The 23,726-nt window shown below is 44.8% G+C and overlaps 1 protein-coding gene across 3 annotated transcripts in view; it reads left to right on the top strand.

The window, feature by feature from the left end:
* LOC147457739 (beta-glucosidase 4-like) overlaps window positions 1–23,726 on the top strand; it is a 159,732-nt gene that overhangs the window by 57,245 nt on the left and 78,761 nt on the right. The gene's annotated exons all lie outside the window — the stretch shown is intronic.

Below are 23,726 nucleotides of genomic sequence, written 5' to 3'. Positions count from 1 at the left end.
GCAAGTAAAATAGAAATTTCATCTTACATGCGATAATGCTTGCACTTAACGACGACTTTATATATCATATTGCGGGGATGAATACGTCAGTGCTAGCATGGCATGAGTTGAACAAGTTATTTGGTGCCGAAATGAAGAATGCAAAATTGTTTTGAGAGGTGTAGTTTTTTTCTCTCGTCATGAAGAAAGATACAAGTCTTACGACGCATTAATAGATGCACAGTCTCATGTTGCAATTGGATGGAATCAATGCTAAAGTTGAAGGAGATAACGCTAACGTAGTACTTCTCAAGACTATACCAAATTTATCCGAATACAGGAACATAGTCACTACCTTGCAGAATCTTAATGCGCTTACATTTGCAAGTGTGGTTGCTTCATTATAGGATCAAGAATAGGTGAATTCCATGTAATAGGCTTGGACACTCTAAGCGAGAAATCAATAGCAACACACGAACAGAAACTTCAAAATCATTGAACTTTGAGAGAGAGAGAGAGAGAGAGAGAGAGAGAGAGAGAGAGAGAGAGAGAGAGAGAGAGAGAGAGAGAGAGAGAGAGAGAGAGAGAGAGACGACATGGCACGACGGAGTTCTGCGTCTAGAAGTATTGGCCCCAAAGACTGGCACCCCTTTTGACATTTCTCATTGCAAAGTACAACTCCGGAGGGACCTTTGCTCTCAGACTCTGCATCCAAATGCTCTGCAGAGTGAGGCCCCAAGGGCTCTTTTATTCTTACAAGGGATGCCCGAAAAACAGAGCCCCTAAAAGCAAAACATGAAAAGCGTCAAGTTTCAAAAGCATCTGGTATCTCCAGCTAGCGCCAAAAGCTGTCAGTGAAAATTGCGGCTCAATGTACAAGCATCCATACAACGTGCCACGTCAGCAGCCAGCGTGATTTACGGCCGTCTATACAACTTGCCACGTCAGCAGTCCCCATGCAAAATCTTTATTTTAAAAGTCTTAAGTGTCCTCTGGGCCCTATCGGACGGGACCCCAGAAGTTGGGACAACTTATGACATTTTATCTGTCAATTTCTCGGGTGAACATGCCACGTCATCATTTTGTGACATACCCCCCTCTTGAAAGTATTGTAATCGCCCTCGATTACGCTTGCAAAATCAAACATGAGCCAGGAACCATTGCAGTAGACACTGACTCTAAGCACTAAGGCACTAGACAACACATATCTAGCACTTGCACAATGACGACAATCATTGAATATTCAAATCACATCACACAAAGTCCATTGAGATATTGGATCATGATCTATCGGCAACGTGTTTAACAATCACATCTAGATCTATTCCAGATCTCCGCAGATGTCTCGATTGACTCATTCTTATTGCTATCATGTCCTTCTTATTAGGAATCACAAGACCGAAATGCTGCATTCATTTCGTCTTTCAATCATGCACTCAAACACTACTCACATGAGAGAGCACATATATATTAGATTCATTTTGGGAATTCCCAGTTCGGAATACTTCTTTCATAAAGTCATCCAACAAAATCCTGTCAGCCCAATCAGTGATTTTATTCCATCTGGTAACCTGTGACAAAGAAGTAGAGTAACTCACCTGCACCAGATTCAACCCTATTGATCTCCAGGATTTCTCAGAACAGTCGAAGGTAGACCGAAAGCCTCAATGTAAAGCTCCACTATCTGAGGAGTATCTGCTAGGTCCTCCTCCATCCGCTTCACATCCAATGACTGAGAGTTCTCGACTAAGTAAGAACCGCCATTCACTTTACCTTTCACTTTCCTTTCCTATTGAGGCAGTATCTGTTCTTGAAGGAAAATCTCCTCGCTCTGTTTCACTTCAAGTTGCTCCTCATGCTCCTTGTCGACTGGCACCTCACCCTTGAAAGGTTTCAATAGACTCACATGAAAAGCATTGTGAATCTTCCAAGTATCTGGCAACTTGAGTCTGAAGGATGTATCATTTATCTTTTCTTGAATCTGGAAAGCGCCATGATATCTCATACTTAGCTTTGGAAAAAGCCGCTCCTTTCCCTTTCGTTTCCTTAGGTGTGCCTTCTCAAACCGTATGAGCACCCAATCATCTTTCTTCAGCTGCAAGTCGCATCGATGTTTATCGGCTCCCTTCTTATGCCGTGCTTGAGACTTCTCAAGAGCCTCGCGAACCTTGGCAAAAGCAGTGTCTAGATCTCTCGTATACTGATCCGCTTCAAAAAATCTCACCTCTGGTGCTTAGAAATTGAGGAACCTCTTGGCACCCTCGATTATCTCAAATGGTGCCTTCCTCCTCGATGAGTGAACTGTGTTGTTGTAGGCAAACTCCACCAAGGGCAAGTACTTTTCCCAATGAGTCTTCTGATCCAAAATATAAGACTTCAATAAATCCAAAACCACTGAATTGGCTATCTCAGATTGCCTGTCTTTTTGTGGGTGGAACGAGGACAAGAAATGCAACCACGTGCCAATGTTCTTCTAGATTGCCCTCCAAAACAAACTAGTGAATCTGGGATTGCTGTCCTAAACAATGGACTTAGGCATACCATGTAATCGGAAAATTTGTGAGACAAACAGTGCTGCCAAATGATCAGGCTTAACTGTCTTCTTTCGTGGAATGAAGTGGGCCTGCTTACTGAATCTATTGATGATTGTCCAAATGCCATCATGCCGACACTGAGTCTTGGGAAGATCAAAATAAAATCCACGGCGATGCTTTCCCAAGCACGGGAGGGTATCGATAAAGTCTGTAGGAGTCCTGGTGTCTTATGCCTGTCAAACTTGACCTTTTGGCATACTAAGCAACTGCAAACAAAGTCGTCACATCCTATTTGAGCCTCGGCTAGTAGAAGTATTGCTGAACACCCTTCAAAGTGGTATCTATGCCGCGGTGGCCCGAAAAAAAAAAGCGGACAATGGCACTCTATCCAAAATCTTTTCCCTCAGAGGCTGTGTAACACACTACATCGTTTTCCGCATCAAATAGCCGTCCCGTATAAAATAGTCCGCAACTGTCTCCCCACTATGTAATCGGGTAAAGATATTTGCAAAATCAGGATCGGTGGCGTACTGATCTATCATACCCTCGAAGCTTCTATAATGAATCGCGGAAATAGCTAGAACAAGGGGCTTGCGAGAAAACGCATCTGCCACTAAATTCTTTTGTCCCTGAACATGGACTATCTGGAAATGAAACTGTGACAGAATGTGAGCCCATCTCATCACCTTTCCTGAAAGCTGCTTCTGAGACAAGAAGTAGTGTAAACTCTGATGGTCCGTAAAGACAGTAAAATCGGCTCTGAGTAGAAAATGTCGCCGCTGCCAAAAGCTCTTTCTCATAAATCTGTGCAACTTGTTTTGTACGTGAAAACATCCTGCTCCTGTAAGCTATGACTTGGCCTTCTTGCATTAAGACTGCTCCCAAACTGCGACCACATGCATCACAGTAAACTTCAAAGGGTATTTGCAAGTGTGGTAAAGCCAATACTGGTCCGGTTGTCAACTTTTCCTTAAGACTCTGAAAGGTTGCAATCTCAAACGGTCCTCAAGTAAAGGGAAACCCTTTCCGAGTAAGCACATGCAAAGGAGAAGCTATCTCTGCAAATTTTCGAATGAACGGCCGATAGTATGAGCACAAGCCCAAAAGCTTCGAACTTCATGAACATTCTTCAAATCGGGCCAATCATGAATGGTCTCAACATTGGCTGGGTCCATCTCCATCTTTACACCTTCCGTTGAGACGACGTGTCCCAAAATGTGTATCTCTCCCAAGAAAAACTCGCTCTTTTTCGCATTTACAACCAGTTTATGTTCCCGCATGTGTGGAAAACTTGTAATTGATGGTGTTTGTGCTCTACCTCACTCTTGGAGAAGACGACGATGTCGTCAAAAAAAGTGCCCACAAATGATCGGTACTCTCTGAAAATCCTATCCACCATGCGGTTGAATATAGCCGGAGCATTCGTAAGGCCAAATGGCATCACCAAACATTCATACAAACCAAAAGTAGTCTTGAAAGCTGTCTTGTAGACGTCTCCAGGAGCAACTCGGATATGATGATATCCACTCTTCATGTTGATTCCCCTAAAGCAAGTAGACCCCTGAAGTCTGTCGAGTATATCATCGATCCTTGGGATAGGGAATCTGTTCTTGATGGTGATTTTATTGAGAGCTCTATAATCAATGCACATTCTCCAAGATCCATCTTTCTTCAAAACCAACATCATTGGTGACAATAAGGTGGTGTACTGGGTTGAGTGAGACTCTTCTTAGAAGCTCTGTCATAATTTTCCTCTTTTTTTTCTGAAATCCTCAGATGATCTTGCATCAGGTTCGCTTAGTTCATCGGAACCCTCGGATGCACTACCATCAGATTCTCGTACTGCTCCAGAGTCCGGTGATGATATGTTATCCGGCTTCTTCGTTTCGTTCTCTTAATTGGAAGACTCTTGCCCTAATAAGATGGTGTCACAGGTTTGGACACAGAGAATCACTTAAAATACTTCACAAATTTCAAATCACCGTTCGACACGGCCCGGCGTAGTTCCATGCCCAAAGAGATTGGCCCCAAAGATTGGCACCCCTTTTGGTATTTCTTTATTATATTAATGCTTGAGAAAAGTAAAACACCTGAGGGGTCCTTTGCTCTCTCACTCTCCGTCCAGATGCCCCTAGAGAGTGAGGCCCCAATGGGCTTATTTATTCTTACAAGGGATGTCCCAAAAGCAGAGCCCCAAAAGCTTCTCTCAAAAGCAAAAAGTCCTGAAAGCAATGGGCTCCAAAATCTGCCAGAAAAGCAGTCCGTGTATTTGCGAAAATCCATACAGGCTACCAGGTCACCATCTGTCAGTGCAAATTGCAGAAGGCCGTACAGACTGCCACGTGAGCATGTTAGTGCGTTTTTTGAGATTCTTCCACGTCATCATCTGTTTGTCTGGGTGGTATCATGCCACATCATCTTTTTGTGACAGATGGATACTGTCCTGTCCATGAGCCGACATGCATCCGAAATCCTTGCTTAGCATGTCCCATAGTTCTCTGAATGGAGTCAGACTTTTGTTACAGACGATGCTTTCGAATCTCTTTTGGCAAACCGCAACAAAAACCACTCCATTTGGTCTATCAAATAATCTTCCGTAACGAAGACACTGGCAAATAAGTATCCCAAAAACCCTCTAGAAGTAGTCATCAATGTATCTTTCTCAGTCATTTTCAAGTGATGCCAAGCCGTGATGAATCTCTTTCATATTCATCCGATATCCAAGTTGACGTGAAAATTTTCTTGAATTTTAACCACGTCACCAATGGGTGCTTCTCTGCGTAACAACAGATTAGACGACAATGTCTGTGCAATTCCTTGCAAGTAAGATGTCGCCCTTCGCATCTTGGAGTGTTCCGTGAACCATCTTCCAAAGAAAGCGAGTCAAACTGTTGTACAAACTCAAGGGCTCGGCGAACTTGGTAGGGTGGCCGGTTCGGTGGTGTACTGCTTGGAAAAATCATATGATCTTTCGGACGTGTAGGAGGTAACTCTCTTGATAAGCCTTCAGTCAGCCTGAGCTTGCAAAAATTCTTGTCGTTCCTTTCCGAGGTCCGACATATTTGACCTTTGATCATCATTCAGTTCTTTCAAGAAGATTGAATAAACAAAAAGATTGGATTTCATCAAGTGGGACGGACTTGCCTTTCAGTTTTACATCAAGTACAATCTCTTTGGCCTTCTCATTCTTAAAGCTGGCCTTCCTTGTCCTATAATTGACCACGACGGTGTTCTTGTGGAACCAAGGGATCCCTGGGAGGACATGACACCCTTCCAAAGCCATGATGTAAAGCGCCCTAAATACCCCTGACAATGCAAACGTAGTTTGCCAATGACAGGTGTAATGGCAACATCACACCCGAGTGCCGCTAGAGCAGCCTCGGCCGATGGCCCCATTTCCTCGGGCGTAATTCCAAGTTGAGCCGCCACTTCGGTTGAAATGAAGTTGGCCTTGGCTCCTCCATCAAAGAAGATAAGGGCTTCCTGGTCTCGCACTTTGCTCCATGCGCTGCAAAGCTCGGTACTTTTGTCCATTTGATCAAGATCAGTGGTCCCCACAAAATCTGGTTCTTGTCCAGCTTTCGTCTTTCCTTTTCTTCCACGCTCGTTTGCTGCTTTGGAATTCTCTTGCTTATCTTCTGGTGGTCCTCTGGTTCATCTTTAATTCAAGAAATCTGTCCAGCTCTTTCTGCGAGTACAGGTTCCGCTTTTCTGCCCTGGTCTGTCCTTTTAGCTTTCCTCCCGACTTGAGAGGTGAATCAATGGCCTCTCGCCATCAAGAGTGAATCTCATTAGTCGGGTAATTTTGGTGTGTCTCAAATCTCGGGTCTCTGGAGTACTTCATCAATCATTTCACACACGTGCCAACTTGCAGTTGACGTTTGGACTCCAATCTGGCAAACTTCCCTTGCTGAAAATTTGCCCAATTCTCTTCAATTACCGCGCCGGATTTCAACTTTTCTTTGCTTGCCGACTGAGAGGTGTTATCTCTATCAGATTCTCCGCAAAACCCATTGGGTTCTTTATTGATTATGCCCTTTAAGACAAAGCGATGAATACGGGAGCGCGCTCGATGCATGATGTACGAAGGGTGGGAATGGCTAATATGTCTCGGGTGAACATGCCACATCATCATTTTGTGACATTACAACAGTACCGAAGAAGTGTCTAACAACCCAGCTTCTGCTCTGCAATATTAGAGACCTACTGCAATCAATACATTCAATCATAGTCAAGGTAAGACGCAAGTCAAATGTTCCAATTGTGGCAGAACTAATCATAATGAACATGATTGTTTTTACAAAAACAAGCAAAGGTGAATTGCGTTAAAGCCAGCATGGCATAGAAATTGCTTCCAAAGTACAACCCCATGAAACACACCGTGGACTATGAGCTTGGTAAGCAATGTGCTACTCTACATCTCTCAATCAATAATGCCCAAATCTCCCTCCTCTCGAGGCATGGTAATAGTGTGCCAGCGAACTCGACATAGTGTGTCTTGGGAATCATTGGAACCACCCCATAGGAAGTCGTGCAATAAGTGTTGCAAGAGTGACTATTCTAGGGTGGAGAGTCATGCAAGAAGTAGTAAACTAGGCTGTTGTGAGAAGAACCTTATTTACAATGCGAGCTATGCTAGCGAAAGATAAATTTAAGGAAGCGCAAAGGCCGGCCTTCCTCATAATAGACGGTAGGATTGGCTCAAGCTTTTGCTCATACAACACATCAATGCCAACATGAAATCCCAAATATGTGCAAGTCTTCCCTCTCACTACCCGAGTGAAATAGTCATGTACACTCCATTGATAGTCCTCCTCAACCCCTACGAGAAAACCAAAAGACATTGTGGCAGTTGAAACCGGCCCGTAGGGCTGTAGACTTTGGCTTTCACCCAAAATTCTTTACTTTACTTTAGACACACACACACACACACACTGACATAAACCCTCTGATTTCTGCCCAAAAACAGTAAATTCAGCATGCTGTATTTACTGGTTTTTTCCCTGTTTTCAGCCCTAAACAGTCCCTGAACCGTCCTCTAACAGTGGGGCATTGTTCCCAACGGTGTTGGCATCCGTATGGCTGAAAAACAGTCCAAATGCAGCGCATAACCAGTGCTGAAAACTTGTACGGTGAGGTTATCACCCTCACCAATGCCTGCTTTTGGAGCAGCAGTTAGCTACTCCTGTTCTTGCTTAGAGAGGCTCCTGCCTCAGCAAAAACGTATAAGACCTCACAACTGTACATGAGTCAAATGAAGAGCCCTCTTGTGGGGCATCAAATTACTGCACGTGGGGGAGAGAGAGAGCAGTGTGAGGTGTGTAGGACATGACTTCTTGCACCGCACTGTACATGAGAGGGAAAGCTTGCAGTCAATAGCTCTTAACCTGTGACAAGCTCGCAAATGAAGCCTTCCGAGCTAGAAATCAAGCGCTACCTTCTTCTATATGAGGAAAGTGCACCAGAGAGTGCCACTTGACACATTTACAGGCAATTTCTCGTTTCCTGCTTGCCACTTAAAAATCTCCCGACTGGTTACCCAGTTGACTTTGCAGCAGAGTTCTAAAATGTTCCCCTTGTCATTCCGGAGGTAATGACGCGAACATATTTTGTAGTCCAAAATAGCAATTCCCTAAATTTTAGGGGATGTTGCCGTTGGACTCCCACTAGTATCTGACCATCTATCCTCACTAGGCCCGCATCCAAAAATGCAATGTGGCCCAATTGTCGGGTACTTTCCCTTGGTGACCCAACCTTGGCACTATACCTTTATTGAGTTCACTTCCTAGTATCCACCAACTTGCTAGGTGCGATGGGGGGACCTACATGATCTTGAACTGAGCCTAGACATCCACAGTTCTAGTGCTGACCAACTTCCCGTCTGCGGGTGAAACTACCGTTCACATTGGCCGTACAATGTCTAACCATTTGCAACTTCAAAAAGAGGGTCTCAAAAATTAAACAAAAATCATTGGAAAGAAACCAACAACTAAGGTTAGGAGTTGCCACGTCCTAGTGACATAACCCCCCTCTTGAAATCGCAAACGTCCTCGATTGCATACCATAAATACATGCCACCGATGACCTTGTGTTGTTAGCACTCTTTTTGTCACGATTGTGACTATGTTAACAGTATTCCATCTACTCCTAGTTGCAGATACGCGAAGTGCCATGCCAAGGAGAATCCCTACGCTTGGATGGTCAGACCCCTTCGCCGAAGAGACGTGTCTCTTCGCCAAAAGCCACACTCCTTTGACGATTGGTCACACCCCTTTGCTCTACGGGTGCGTCTCTTCGCCCAATGGTTGGACCTCTTCGCCGAAAGGATGTGTCTTTACGTCTAAAGTCATGTGTCTTCGCCAGGAGACGTGTCTTTTCATTTGTATCTCTTCGTCTCCTATATAAGGAGCCCTTGTATCACACATTCAATCAATCACACACAGAGTCTTCTGAGTCTTGTTTCTGAGTTTAGTTCAAGTTTCTTACGTCTTAATCATGAGTTTAAGTACTTAATTAAGGATTAGTACCTAGAATCCTTACAGTGGTATCAGAGCAAAATTTTTTTCCGGGACCCAAAGGTTGTGAGCCTCTCACCCTTGCCGCTACACTCTACCCTCTCCCGGCGTTGCATGTAAGCAGCAGAAAGATGGTACACATCCATACGATAGTATGAGGGAACTCAAATTTATTCTGTTCCAATTCTATACATAAAGGACAGAGATGCAGATGTGGGCGTGAGGGAGTGTTACGTACCGAGCCTCTTCATCAGATGGTGCCCCCTTGGGATTGCGCTTCCACCTTTTCATGTGACAGGACGGCACCTCTACACCCTTTCGCCTACACCCACCACCATGCAAGCCGGTCCTCGCACCTCTTCCCGGAGAGCCATGCCCCTTTGCGCAATTTGCTGGGCTGAAACGCTCGACTGCTGAATTGCTGGCTGAAGCGTTGCCTTCTTTCACTGGAGTTTTTACGCTAAGACACCAGCAGCGCATGGTTTTTTATTAAACTCAACAAAAAAAACAAAAACCAGCAAGTTCATTAAACCCACTGAGGGCGTCCAACCTGGCCGGCGACTCCTATTAACATTTGAATGTACCTGTTCACTTAAATCAGCCAACGATATCAATTTAAAATGCAGCGCAGAACACAGTTTGACGTTCCTCTCTCCCACGTAGCCAGCACTGTCAGTTTTGGCCCCTTGCAACTCCAATTCCGCGCCGGGTTCATGCACTTGCTATGGCCGACGAGCATCAGTGGATTGCTTTCAAGTACATCTCGTACATAGACAAGATTCCCGACGCAGTCTTGAACCAGATCCAACTGAAGAGGTAGACAATCGTGAACTTCAATTACTTCATACAATTTTTAATGGTGCACAAAAGAAGAAGCTAGATGTTACATTGCCCGAGCCGTATAATCGCTGCTGTGACAAGCGCGTGCTGGACCAATGGCTGTTCAAAATGGAGGTTAACTTATCAAACTCAGACTTGGTCGAGAGTAAAAAAGTTGCACTTGCTAGTTCTCTGCTCAAGGACACAACATTTCTTTGGTGGCAACAACGGGTTGCTCATGGTAAACACACATCTTCTTGGGATAAATTCCGGCGTGCTATTCGCAAGGCGTTCGAACCTTCCAATGCGGATTTTCATGCTAGGTCCTCTCTTCACCGCCTGAGCCAAACAGGTTCCTTGACCTCGTTGTACTAGTCAAACAACATGATACAGTGGATTATGAAGAGAATATGCTTTCCGATGCAAATGCAAAAATTCTAATTGATGAATTTTTGAATACATTAACTTTTTCTGAATCAATTGATGAAGACAAAGATGATTTCAAGCAAGAAGTTTTTCCTAGTGATACTTCATTGCCAGACAAAGATAAGGACATAGTTGTAGATTCTGAGTCTGAAGATGACTATGCTTTCTTTGATTCTTTACCATATGATGATATGGCAATTGCAAGTCATGAAGTCGCAATTTCTGAAGATGATTGTGAAGAATTTTGAGATTCATTATTGGATGATGATTATACTCTCAAGCCAAAATCCTCTCCAATGATTCATAAAGTTGAAGTTACCCCATTTGAAGAGTACCTTGAGAAGATTTCCTCTTCCCCAAATATTTCGCAGTTACTGGAAGATTTTGAACCAGAAATCTTACATCGGATTAAGGATTTTGAAGATCAATCTCTTGTTGCAGTCAACCTGATCATGCAAGATTCCTCTAAAAAGTCTTTGAATAATGCAATGACATGGGATTTAGCAGTCAAAGCAAAAAGGTTTCGCAAGAAGCAAATGTTGAAGACAAATGTTTCAGATAACTCAAAGACTAAAGATTTTCGGAGATTCAATGCTTTTCCAGAGTTCTATCAACATTAGAAGTCATTTCTTTGACATGGGCTCTCATTTTAAATGGGAGGGAATGTCATGATTGTGGCTATGTTACCAGTATTACATCTACTCCTAGTTGTAGATACGCGAAGTGCCATGCCAAGGAGCATCCCTACGCTTGGATATCACACCCCTTCGCCCAAAAGACGTGTCTCTTCGCCAAAAGCCACACTCCTTCGACGACTGGTCACATCCCTTCGCTCTACGGATGCGACTCTTCGCCCAATGGTAGGAGCTCTTCACCGAAAGGATGTCTTTACGTTTAAAGTCATGTCTCTTCACCAAGAGACGTGTCTTTTCATTTGTGTCTCTTCGTCTGTCACAAAGTGATGACGTGGCGGACAACAGAAATCCTAAAATTCTTGCAAACCCTAATTTTTGCCAGAAACCCTAATTTCTGGAAATCGCGGAGGCTATTAAAAAAATAAAATAAAAATTCTCTTTTTTTTAAAATAAAAAAAAGCAAAATTCGTGTCGCTCATCATTTTCAAAAAAAAAAAAAAAGACTCTAAGAGAGAGAGAGAACTGATGCTTTTTATTTTAAAAGCTTTTGGGGCTCTGCTTTTGGGCATCCCTTGTATCTTGAAATAAGTGGTGAGGGCCTCACTTCTCAGAGCATCTGGACGCAGAGTCTGAGAGTAAAACCCTAACCACTCTCTTGTACTTTGAACTGATTAATATAAAAAGAAATACCGAAAGGGGCGCCAGTCTTTGGGGCCAATATCTCTAGGCACGGAACTCCGCCGGGCCAGTGCAAATCTATTGTGATCTGTGAATTGTTTTGAAGTGGTTATTTGGTGCTGTCGCGGTTGATTCTTGACTTGGAGTGTCCAAGTCTGTTACATCGTCTCCTATATAAGGAGCCCTTGTATCACACATTCAATCAATTAAACACAGAGTCTTCTGAGTCTTGTTTCTGAGTTCAATTCAATTTTTTCCAAGTCTTAATCATGAGTTTAAGTACTTAATCAAGGACTAGTATCTATAATCCTTACACTTTTATCATCGCATGTATCCGCAAGAAAGGTCGTAACAGATAGATACAAATGACTTAATGAGACCTTCATACTTTTGTCATTTAGAGCATCTGGACGCAGAGTCTGAGTGTGAGCGCCTGCCCTCAATCTTGTACTTTGAACACAAATTAAGACAAAAAGAAATACCGAAAGGGCGCCAGTCTTTGGTGCCAATATCTCTAGGCACGGAACTCCGCTGGGCCAGTGTCGAATCAATTGTGAATTGTGAAATGTTTTGAAGTGTTTATTTGTGCTGTTGCGGTAGATTCTCGACTTGGAGTGTCCAAGTCTGTTACACTAACAATCGATTCTGGCATACCATGGTACCTAAACACATTGTACACAAACAAGCGTGCCATCTGATCAGATTTTATCTTCTTCCTGACAGGGATAAAATGAGCCTGCTTGCTGAACCTGCAGATAATGATCAATATACCATCATTCCCTATTGGCGTTCTTGGAAGATCAAAGGTAAAGTCCATAGCAATACTTTCCCATGGCTTATACGGAATCGGCACTGGTTGTAACAATTGGTGCCTTTTGCTTGTCAAACTTGACCTTTTGGCAAATCACGCATGCTCACGCAAAGGCATCCACATCTCTCCTCAAAATAGGACAATTGAAGAATGTCTCTACTGCTTTAACTGTCTCATCAATACCACGATGGCCTGCATACGATGGGACATGACTTTCTACCATGACCTTATGTCGCAATGGCCTAGTGACACAAAGTCTGCCATGCATCATCATAAAATCGTCTCTGGAGTCTGAGGAGGTAGTGCTCATGATGTTGCCCCTCTGGTAACTGTTCAAAGATCCTTGCAAAATCTTCATCAGCAGAATACTATTCCTTCATGTCATCCAATTCATGATTATAAGGAATTGACACAGCTGAAATTTGTGCCTTCCTTGATAACGCATCAGCCACAACATTTTTCTTGCCTTCCACATGCATAATCTAGAAGTGGAACATAGAAAGAATGTTTGCCCATCGCATATGCTCTTCAGATAGCTTTGATTGTGTCAAGAAGTCTCGCAAGGTCCGATGGTCTGTTTGGAGAACAAAATCAGCGCCTAAGTGGTAGTGCTTCCAACTAGAAAGCACCACGGCCAAGAGCTCTTTCTCATAGACTTGCATAGTCTTCTCTAGCCCTTGCAAAATTTGGCTTTCATAAGCTACTACCCGTCCATCTTGCATTAGCACTGCTCCGATGCTACTGCCGCACGCGCACACTAGACCACAAATGACTTCCTGAGATCTGGGAAAACAATTACTTGATCTGAAGTTTACTTTTCCTTTAAGAGACTAAAAGTTGAAATCTCTTTTTGGGTCCATCTGAAAGTGACCTCTTTCTTTTGCAAAGCGTGAAGAGGTGATGCTATCTTTGCAAAATTCTTGATAAACCTTCTATAGTAGGAACACAATCCCAAGAAGCTTCTGACATCGTGTACAGTCTTCAAGTTTGGCCATGTCTTAACAGCTTCGACCTTTGCGGGATCCATTCTGACACCATCCTTTGACACTATGTGGCCAAGAAAGTGGATCTCTTCCAAGAAGAATTCACTTTTCTTAGGATTGACAAGTAAGCTGTGACTGTGCAGCTCTTCGAACACAATGGTCAAGTGACGCCTATGCTCCTCTTCATTCTTTCGAATAGACTATCATGTCATCGAAGAATGTCCCAACAAACTGTTGATGCGAGCGGAAAATCCGGTCCATCATCCTGTTGAACATGGCAAGAGCATTTGTTAGACCAAATGGCACTAGGAACTCATAAAGACCAAATGTCATTCTAAACGCAGTCTTGTGCCCATCCTTTGGCCTTATACGAATCTGATGGTACGCACTCTTAAGGTCTATCCTATTGAAAATTGCAGCACCCTCTAAACGATCAATAATATCATCAATCCTTGGAATAAGAAACCTATTCTTGATGGTATTTTTATTCAACGCACGGTAATCAATACACATGCGCCATGAGCCATCCTTTTTCTATACTAGGAGCACTGGGGAGCAAAAGGGTGAAGAACTAGTCTGAATCAACCCCTTCTCTAATAACTCCTCAACCTGCCCATAATCTCTTTTTGCTGCGCCGCGCTAACCCTGTATGGAGGTCTATTTGATGGGCTACACCATGGCACCAAATCTATCCGATGGTCCTCAGGTCTCTCTGGTCTCTGGCGGCAATTGCGACGGTAATGAATCAGAAAAATAGTCACTAAACTCTCGCAAAAATGCTGACCTTTCTTTATCTAACAGAGATAAATTTGATTGACAATTTTCTGAGACATCACATGCAAAAATCAAGTACAAAAAAAGACGATTCTTTATTATAGAAGTGATAGTCGAAGCAGATACAATAGGGATAGATTCCCTTTGAGCTTTACATCCAAAACATGAGTTTTGCCCCTATGTTGAAGGGCGATCGTCTTGCCGAAGGCATCCAACACGCCATGTACTCTGAGCATCCACGGAACTCCAAGTAGCGCATCGCACCCTTCCAATGGCATGATATAAAATTCTTCTGTGTCTTCATATGACTGAATACGCAGACGCAGTTTTCCAATAATGGGAGTAACACACTCTGAGTGGCCAGGACCAGGGCTACATGCCAACCCTACCTCCACCGTGTACCCCATCTCTTCAGCTTTGATGCTCAGTTTCATAGCTAACTCTGGTGAGATAAAATTTGCTTTGGCACCTGGATCATAGAAGATGAGTGCCGTCTGATCTCTAACTTTGCCCCATGCTATGCATAACTCGTTGGCATCTCTACTAGGCTTGTCACCCACCATATTTGGCACCAAACCTGCCGTGGGTTTAGGCTTCTTGCCTTTCGGGTCCTCTTTATCATTTGAGTCAGCTGGTCTTTTCCTTTGTGGACAATTGGTAGCAAAGTGACCAGGCTACTCACATATAAGGTATTTGTTTCAACCATTAAGACCTTCTTTTCTTCCAGCAACATACGCACAAAAGGCTTCCTTTTCTGTTTCTTTGCCTGTGCTGTAGCAGTCTCGGCGGAGTCCTTATCTTTGTTGGCCTTTTCTGACCCGTGTGACGCTTCAGGAGCCGTTTTCACAAAGGGCTTCTTCGATGAATTTTTCTTCTGCTGTCGTTCTTTTTCGTTGCTCGGAAACCCACTGTCCTCTCCTTTCAACAAGGCAAGACGAGTGTTAGCAACTTCCATGAGCTGGGTGAGGGTAGCCATTCTGTTCTTGGTACAGTAGTCCCGAGGCCCTTTAGGCAACCCACAATAGTACTTCTCTATCTGCTCTGTCAATGGCACAAATCTATAGGTCACCGAGAGTAACGCTTTACAAACCTCCGATTGTACTCCAGCAAGATCTTACAAGTAGCCGAAGTAAGCTGGTGCCAATCTGTCATGACGTCGGCTTCAAATTCATTTGACAGCCAAGCAGATGCAAACGTTTGCTTGAAGTAGGCCCAAGTGGCCGGTGCTTGTCCTTGCATTAACAATGTCGTCCACCATGTAAGCGCATTGTCTTTCAAGAAAGTGGCAGCTTTCCTGACCTTAGAGGCCTCTGTAAAATTCCCTCTTGCATAAGCTGTATCAAACTGCTAGAAGAAAGTGAGAGCCTTTGCCTTATCCTTGAAGCCGTTGAAAGTGCTAAACTTTCAACTGCACCACCTTCTTTGTAAGCTTTCGGCGTTTTTAGTGCCTCCAAATTGTCATAAGGAATTGTCTGCAACATGGGCACTGTAGTAGGGATCATCGGCATGTCTTGGCCATTGACATTTTGTGTCATAGGTACCATATCTGGCTGCTGTCCAGAACAACCAGCCATGCCAAAATGACCCTGCGGCACCCCAAACTAGCCCTGGTTGCTCTGAAAGCCTTGCTGCATGCCGAGGCTACCATACACGGGGTTTGGCATCATGCCTTGCATACCCCCAAACATTGTTCCTCGCATGTAGGGCTGGCTTCCAGACGCATAACCAGCCATACTCTGGAACACAGATCCACCCCAGAAATACCCAGGATGTATCGTGGGTGGTGGAAAAACTGGATGCATCGCTTGGTAACCAGTTCCCTGTCCATTCAAGACAACATACGGGCTCTGAAAGGTGGCGGGCTGAACTGGCATAGCCTGTGTAATAGGCGTCCTAACCACTAGTTCAAGGACGGGACGAACCTGTTTTGGAGCCCCTGACTCCGCAACATGCGAGTGTTCCCTATCCTGTTGAGACGCATGAAGCACTTGGGCTTGAGCCTCAACAAGCTCTGTTAGCGGTGTAGGTTGCCTATTTTGCTGTGGCAATGGTGGTGCTTACAAGAACTCCATAAACCTTGGGTTCTGCACGAGTTGCGAAAACACATTCACTGCAACAACTAACTGAGTCCTAAATGCATCATCCTCAAGTTGCCCAGTCATAAAGCCTTGTACCGGAGGAACATTCACATTGGGAAAAGGTGCAGATAGGGGTGGCCGTGAACTCTCGCCAACCTCAAACACCATAGGAATTTCATGCATGTCCTGCGGGGAGGAACCCTCTTCCATAATGCCTTTCCCTTTGTCGGCCATAGTATAATCCCGCGTTCCTCTACTCTGTGTCTTTACCCAAAACAACCGAGGCTCACTTCTTGAGCCCTACAACGGAACCATTGAACCGGCCCGTATGGCGGTAGACTTTGGCTTTCACCCGAAATTCTTTACTTTACTTTAGACACACACACACACGCACACACACACACACAAAACTTTGCAAAGGGAACCTGTGACGGGAATGTACACTTAAAGCACACACACAGCTCAGAAGTTAGAATGCTCCGAGAAGACGTTGACAACCTGTAGGCCCCGAAATTGACGCCCCTTTCGGTATTTCTTTATACTTTAAGAGGGTAAATTACAAGAAGAGTCCTGGGAATTCTTTACCTGTATCCAACTAGATACCACCTGTTTTGGCGAAATTTCGGCAGCATAACAGCCCCAAAACTTGCCCGAAACCAATTCTCCTACTGGAACTCACTTCCATTGACATAAACCCTTTGATTTCTGCCCAAAAACAGTAAATTCTGCACACTGTATTTACTGGTTTTTGCCCTATTTTCAGCCCTAAACAGTCCCTGAACTGTCCTCTAACAGTGGGGCACTGTTCCCAATGGTTCTGGCATCCGTATGGCTAAAAAATAGTCCAAATTCAGCGCATAACCAGCATTGATAACCTGTACGGTGAGGTTATCACCCTCACCGGTGCCTGCTTTTGGAGAGTTGCAGTTAGCTACTCGTGTTTCTGCTCAGAGAGGCTCTTGCCTCAGCAAAAGCGCATAAGACCTCATAGCGTACATGAGTCAAATGAAGAGTCCTCTTGTGGGGCATCACATTACTGCACATAGGGGAGAGAGAGAGCAGTGTGAGGTGTGCAGGACATGACTTCTTGCACCACACTGTACATGATAGGGAAAGCTTGCAGTCAATATCTCTTAACCTGTGACAAGCTTGCAAATGAAACCTTCCTAGCTAGAAATCGAGCGCTACCTTCTTCTGCATGAGGAAAGTGCACCAGAGAGTGCCACTTGGCTCATTTACAGGCAATTTTCCGTTTCGTGCTTGCTGCTCAAAAATCTCCTGATTGGTTGCCCAGTTGACTTTGCAGCAGAGTTTTAAAATGTTCCCCTGGTCATTCCGGAGGTAATGACGCGAACAGATTTTATAGTCCAAAATAGCAGCTCCCTAAATTTTAGGGGATGCTGCTGTTGGATTCCCACTGGTCATCTGACCATCTATCTTCACCAGGACCGCATCCAAAAATGCAATGTGGCCCAGCTGTCGGGTACTTTCTCTCGGTGACCCCACCCTTGCACTATGCCTTTATTGAGTTCACTTCCTATAATCCATCAACTTGCTAGGTGCGACAAGGGGACCTACATAATCATGAACTGAGCCTAGAAATCCTCGCACTATACGAGTTCCAGTGCCGACCAACTTCCCGTCTACGGGTGAAACTACCGTTCACATTAGCCATACAATGTCCGACCATTTGCAACTTCAAAAAGAGGGTCTCAAAAATTAAACAAAAATCATTGGAAAGAAACCAACAACTAAGGTTAGTAGTTGCCATGTCCTCGTGACACCAGTTCACCACTGGCTACTAGACGGTAGTAAGGACTACCTATAAATTGTCCAAATTATGAGTATCATATAGTGTGAATAGCAAATTGTGATCAGCATACTCGTGGTCCAACAAGTAGATAGTTTTGTGTGGCTTCCAAGGCAATGAGAGAGATGGAGAGAAGAAATGTGAAGCACAACGCGCGCGAGAGAGAGAGAGAGAGAGAGAGAGAGAGAGAGAGAGAGAGAGAGAGAGAGAGAGAGAGAGAGAGAGAGAGAGAGATGAAATGATATATTAATGTCTTCAAAAGGCCAAAATGATCTATGAGACCAAGCTGTTACCATGTCCGGTACCAAAAAGAACTGAAACAAAAATACAACTACTATAAGCTGGGGCTATATGGATGTGGTAGCTAATACAAAAGGTGCCCAGTACAATGTTTAGTACAATGAGAAGGGGGGGGGAGATATGGTAGAGATCCATCCCCATCTGCACTCCGGACGTCGAGAAAGTATGGTTCGAATCCTCTGCTGTAGTCTTCGTCGATACTGTGTAGCTACTCTCCTCAATCGCGATCGTCTTTATCTTCCTAGCTCCAATGCTCGGTCTATGAGAATGCCAAGTAGTGGTAGTATGAGTGCGGGCAGAGCTGTGCAATGGTGGTGCTCCTCTGGGTGTCCAATATCTAGTGTAAAGAAATCTATAATCTGTCTTTGGGATTGTCTGTCTCCAGCTCTCCTCAGTAAAGTGTCTCTATGCCTGTGTAACTCAAGTAGATACAGTCCAAGACATCTCTGATCCTCATAACTCATGACCCTAGATAGAGGCCCAAAACCCTCTCTGAATAGACAATGAAAACGGCCTCGTATCTCATAGTACACTGTGCAATGACATATGTAATGTAACTCTGTCTCTGGCTCTAGAAGACATAAGCGGCATATCTTGCTTTGTATTGGTATCCCTCTAAAATCTGCCAATCTCAATCTCGAGCTGATGTGAGGATGTGCGTATTTGACCAATGGCAAAACGCAAACCATGAGAAAGATGTGTGTCCATATAGCTAGGTCGAATCATAAACCCATCCCTTGTGAGGTGGAGAAGATGCTCTCTATAGAAAGCCATCTTCGTGCCCAACTCCTGTACCGGCTCTATCCATGTCCTCCTCTTGTCCAACTGGATTAGATCCTTGACGAATGAGTCTAGTAATCTCCACCCGTGTCAGAGACATCAAGGGTGCCTGTAGAGAGTACTGAAAAGGAGGCAGCCTGTCCTTGGTGAAGCCATGTGTCTGAAGCCATGTGTCTGAAACCATGATGTCATCTATGGATACTAGCATGATGTATCCCCCTCTAGAGCTAATTGCCTTGAGGACTCTAAGGCCAACCTGGCATATCTATCTCTAGTAGTATCCCATAGGTTGTGTACAAAGGAGACTGATCTGGTAAGCGCCTCAATCTCTATAGGGGGGGTAGCTAACTCTGCTCGAATGATATCGTGCGGTACGGAGGCCTTGGCTCTAATCAGCCGAGAGATCATAGATACCAAGGGCCTCTCCATACGTCTCCAACCACCCTTGACCACAGAAGGTCCCCAAACCTGCACCCTATATAGCGTAGTAGAGGCAACCAAAGCATCAAAGAGCCATAACTTTGTCCTAGGTTCCTGTAGCTGAACCTGCGAACACATCCTCTCCAATCCTCCCAAAGCCGCATAAGCTTCAGTCAGTCTAGTGTCTGCTGCTCTTCTCAAAGAAAATCTCGGCCCAGTAAAGACTACCCCCAGGTAAGTGTATGCATCTGTATACTCCACAATCTCCTGACCATATGTGAAAGTAGGTGCCGATCTCATGATCCACTGTGGGGTAGTGTTACACATCATAAACTTGGTTTTACCAAGGTTTACACACAATCCACTATCCTTTGCAAAATTGTGTTGTGCATCCAAACGTTGTTGCATACCCTCTGGTGAGTCAGATATCAACACACTATCATCAGCATATAACAACAATGGGATCCACGTTCCTGCGAGTTGGGCACCTCTGTCACCCTCTTTGTCAATGTAATCAGACACCTCATCAACATACATACCAAATAGAGTAGGAGACAATAGGTAGCCCTGTTTCACCCCAATAGTAGAGTGAACTAAATCAGATACCCCTTCCGGAGTTCGTACATGTCCCATCACTGATCTGTACAAAGCCATAATCCCCCAAATCAACTCTATGGACACCCCCATCTCCTGTAGCACATCAATCGAGCTCTCGGTACCATGTCAAATGCTTTGCGGAAATCCACAAATCTACAATAAATCTGTCTCCCATGTGACCTGCCCTCCTCAATGATGGCTCTAAGTGTGAGGATATGATCAAGAGTGGAGAAACCCCTCCTGAAACCGGCCTGACCCTTTGCTCGTACACCCTCACCCTCTGTCCAATTACTCAAGTGCTGCTCAAGAATGGATGCATACAACTATGCCAATGTGTGTTCAACCATAATAGTGCGGTATCACCTGCCTTGAAGATAGGCACAATAATAGACAACCTCCAAGTCTCAGGTAACCCCTCACACATGGCACAATTGAACAACACTGCAAGAACCTCCATCAACATATCCCTAGCATGTATAAAGTGCTCCGCTACTAGACTGTCATGATCATATGCCCTCCCGGTCCTCATCTTGTCAATGGCCCTCTGTACCATCCCAGTGGTAAAGAAGGTGCTCGTAGCTGGGCATGGCTCTGTAGTGTCTGGAAGGGGTTCCTGTCCAAGAACTGTATATAACGATGTCGCACATTCGCCCCACACATCAGGTGAAGTAATCATGGGGGAGGGGAGTGCTCATGAAAGAGTCGCCATGCCTCTTCTGAGTCCCTACTCGAGAACATATGATGTAAGTCTCGCTCCATCTGAGCCATGTAAGCTCGCTTCTTTCGTCGCACAAGGCGTCGGGAAGCAATCTGAGACTGTCTGTGAGTGATGACTCCTAAAAGAAGATCCCTCTGAAGCTGGGCTCTCATCTCTCTACACTCCTCATCATACCAACTATTCTGGGGCATGCTCCCAGAATGTTGTCTCCTGCCCGGCTGAGTGTGTGGGTAAACGGAATCAGTCTTTGTTGTAAATGTATAACGGGTGTGTGACTGCCTCCTAATGTGTGGGCTGTACTATACTGAAAAGAAACGGACAGTGTCAAGAGAGTATGATCCACTGCTACGCCCGCTGGCTTGGCTCCCACTATGAAATCCTAGATGCAAGGGACAAAGCTCGGCTGTGGCTCCATGTCTGTGTGGAAAGCATGTGAAACCGGCTGCTCCAGGAAATCGCTATATGCCATTAAGTGTGGCTAACCCATGTGTAGTCGTCATCTCCATGAGGCATCTCCCATACTCTGTCTGCTCTTTGTCATGTGAGCGTCTGTCAAGCCCCAACTCACCCACATCCAGCTCTCTAAGCATCTCATCTAAAATGTTGTAGAAGATTGTCTGAGAGTTGCCCGTTCGGGCATTGAAATCCCCTAGGAGAATGATATCACCATCCCTAGAAAACACCCATATGTCATCGTCTAGTATAGAGAAAGGCGACTACCCTCTGGATGCAGCATATACTGACGTACTGGGAGGAAAGTAACATATGGCAATGTATAGAAATTGACCTGTGTCAGCTCTCAATCTCACCCACATGTATCTAGCATGCTCATCTCTCCGTACAATATGTAGTAGTGCTTGTAGCTCCTCTCTAAATAGCACTGCGGCTACTCCTGAACCTCTACTCCCATGCAAAAACGTTAGTTGTCCTTTGGGCTGTCTCCCATCTATATCCCACCATGTGTGGCATCACTTGTCCAGGGGCCTGGTCAGTCTCTGAGAAGAATACAATGTCCCTGTCTCTGAAACTGTCCTCAAATCCACCAACGTTAGACCCATTACAATTCCAAGTAGCAATCTTCAGTGTGGTCCCATAGGTCTCGCACCGCCATGCAACGAGCCGCTCTACAATCACCACCCAACCATCTCTGTAGAAGTCTATCTTTCTCTTCTCCCTTGCCGCTCTAATCTCTGGCATTACCTCTCTCATATGTGCGAGCTGTGAGAGAGTAAGGTCATTGCCAAGGAAAATACTTGTCTTCTTGAGAGTAGGCTTCTTCCTCAAGAATTCCTTCTTCTCTTCCAAGGAGGGGAAGCGTAGTATGAGAACTCTCTCCTTTGTAGACTCTCCTGGGCCATCACTTTTCTTGCCTACTCTCCATGCCTTTGTGTGCAAAGGTTTCTCCACCCCCATCATGGACGTGAGGCTTGTGACCTCTTTCTCCACATTGTTTATGTCCTTGAGGCCGGTCACTCTCACATGTAGAGCCCGCATCTGCCGTCTTTGTTCCTCTTCGAGGCTCATGTTGATAAGCGTTGGTGTACAAGGAGCTTCCTTACCTTTCCCTTTCTTAGGCGACCTCAATCCATTTTTCGGCCTCGTCCTCCTTCTTCTGTGTCTTTGTTATCATATCCGCCCATGAAGACGTCTTCACCACATTCAATTTCTCTTCCTCTTTGATCATCCGTACCTGCTCGTTGGTTACCTCCATTTCCTCTATCACAGAGGGCTGAAATTCACCTTACTCTAGTGCACTGCTTGCTCTGTTAGCAAGCTCCTGTTTGAGGGCCGAGACTTCTTCTTTGAGTGTCTGTGAGTCCGCCTCAAGTGCTTGTATCTCTGCGTTTAGGTTCTCTTTCTCCTTCTTCCATTTTATTGTGCGCCTTCGTTGAAGACCATCTGAAGGAGGTTGGCCTTCTCCTTGCACCATCCTTCCATCTCTGTTTTCCATTCCTTCATTTCCCTTTCCATTTGTGTCATCCGCTTGTTCGTGAGCATGAAGGTGGCCTTTGCTCGCGGCTTGCATGGTTTCCGTGTCCTGTGAAGGTGGAGCAGGGGAGATGGTTTCCATGTTTTGTGAGGGTGAAGCAATACCCAGCAAGACGATGGACACATAGGCAAAGGGCAGCCCGCTGGTCCTTGCGAGGGGCGGCTGTAGCAACCCCCAGCCCACAAGAGGGAGGTGGCGTGAGAAGCCCCCAGCTCTCTGCCTCAGCAGCTCATAAGGGCTGTGCCGGCTGAGGGTGAACAGGGAGAGCAGCTTGGGAAGAAAGAAAGAGAGCGCGTAGGGGCAGCAGCCCACAGGTAGAGAGAGAGAGAGGGAGCATGCTGTGGAGCAGCCCACGCTGCAACCCACAGCCCATGCAGAGAGAGAGAGAGAGAGAGAGAGAGAGAGAGAGAGAGAGGTAACGTGCAAGAATTAATAAAAAGTGTAAAAACTAAATCACACTAGTGAGGTGATTATACACTAGGTGGTGGTTGTGATTATGTAGCTGTGAATGGATGAAGTGTTGTGAAGGGGGTCTTAGCTCTCATGGAGCCAATGTCTATCCCTTTTAACAATTATTGTGCATAAATAAAAAAGAATCTAAAAACTCCATTCATCAACATACATAAAAGTTGTAGTAACACCAAACAGTGTAGCACCTGGATCATCATCTTCTTCCCAAAAAAGTTGGTATGCCTTAGTGATATGGTGGTCACAAAATTATTAGTGTGACATAGGTATGCTACTTCCCACTCAGTATGATTGGGATGCTTTTCACACTTTTCTCTTGCACAATGAAAACAATAGAGTATTGATACAAGTGCCACAATAGATATATAGAGAGCACCTGGATTACACCACATTTTTTTCTTGGTGCCTGTT

The sequence above is a fragment of the Adiantum capillus-veneris genome, chromosome 5 (genome assembly GCF_014529385.1).
Source record: "Adiantum capillus-veneris isolate H3 chromosome 5, ASM1452938v2, whole genome shotgun sequence".
NCBI lineage: Eukaryota > Viridiplantae > Streptophyta > Polypodiopsida > Polypodiales > Pteridaceae > Adiantum > Adiantum capillus-veneris.
The sequence above is the reverse complement of the archived record's forward strand: the minus strand, read 5'-3'. Positions and strand labels throughout refer to the sequence as shown.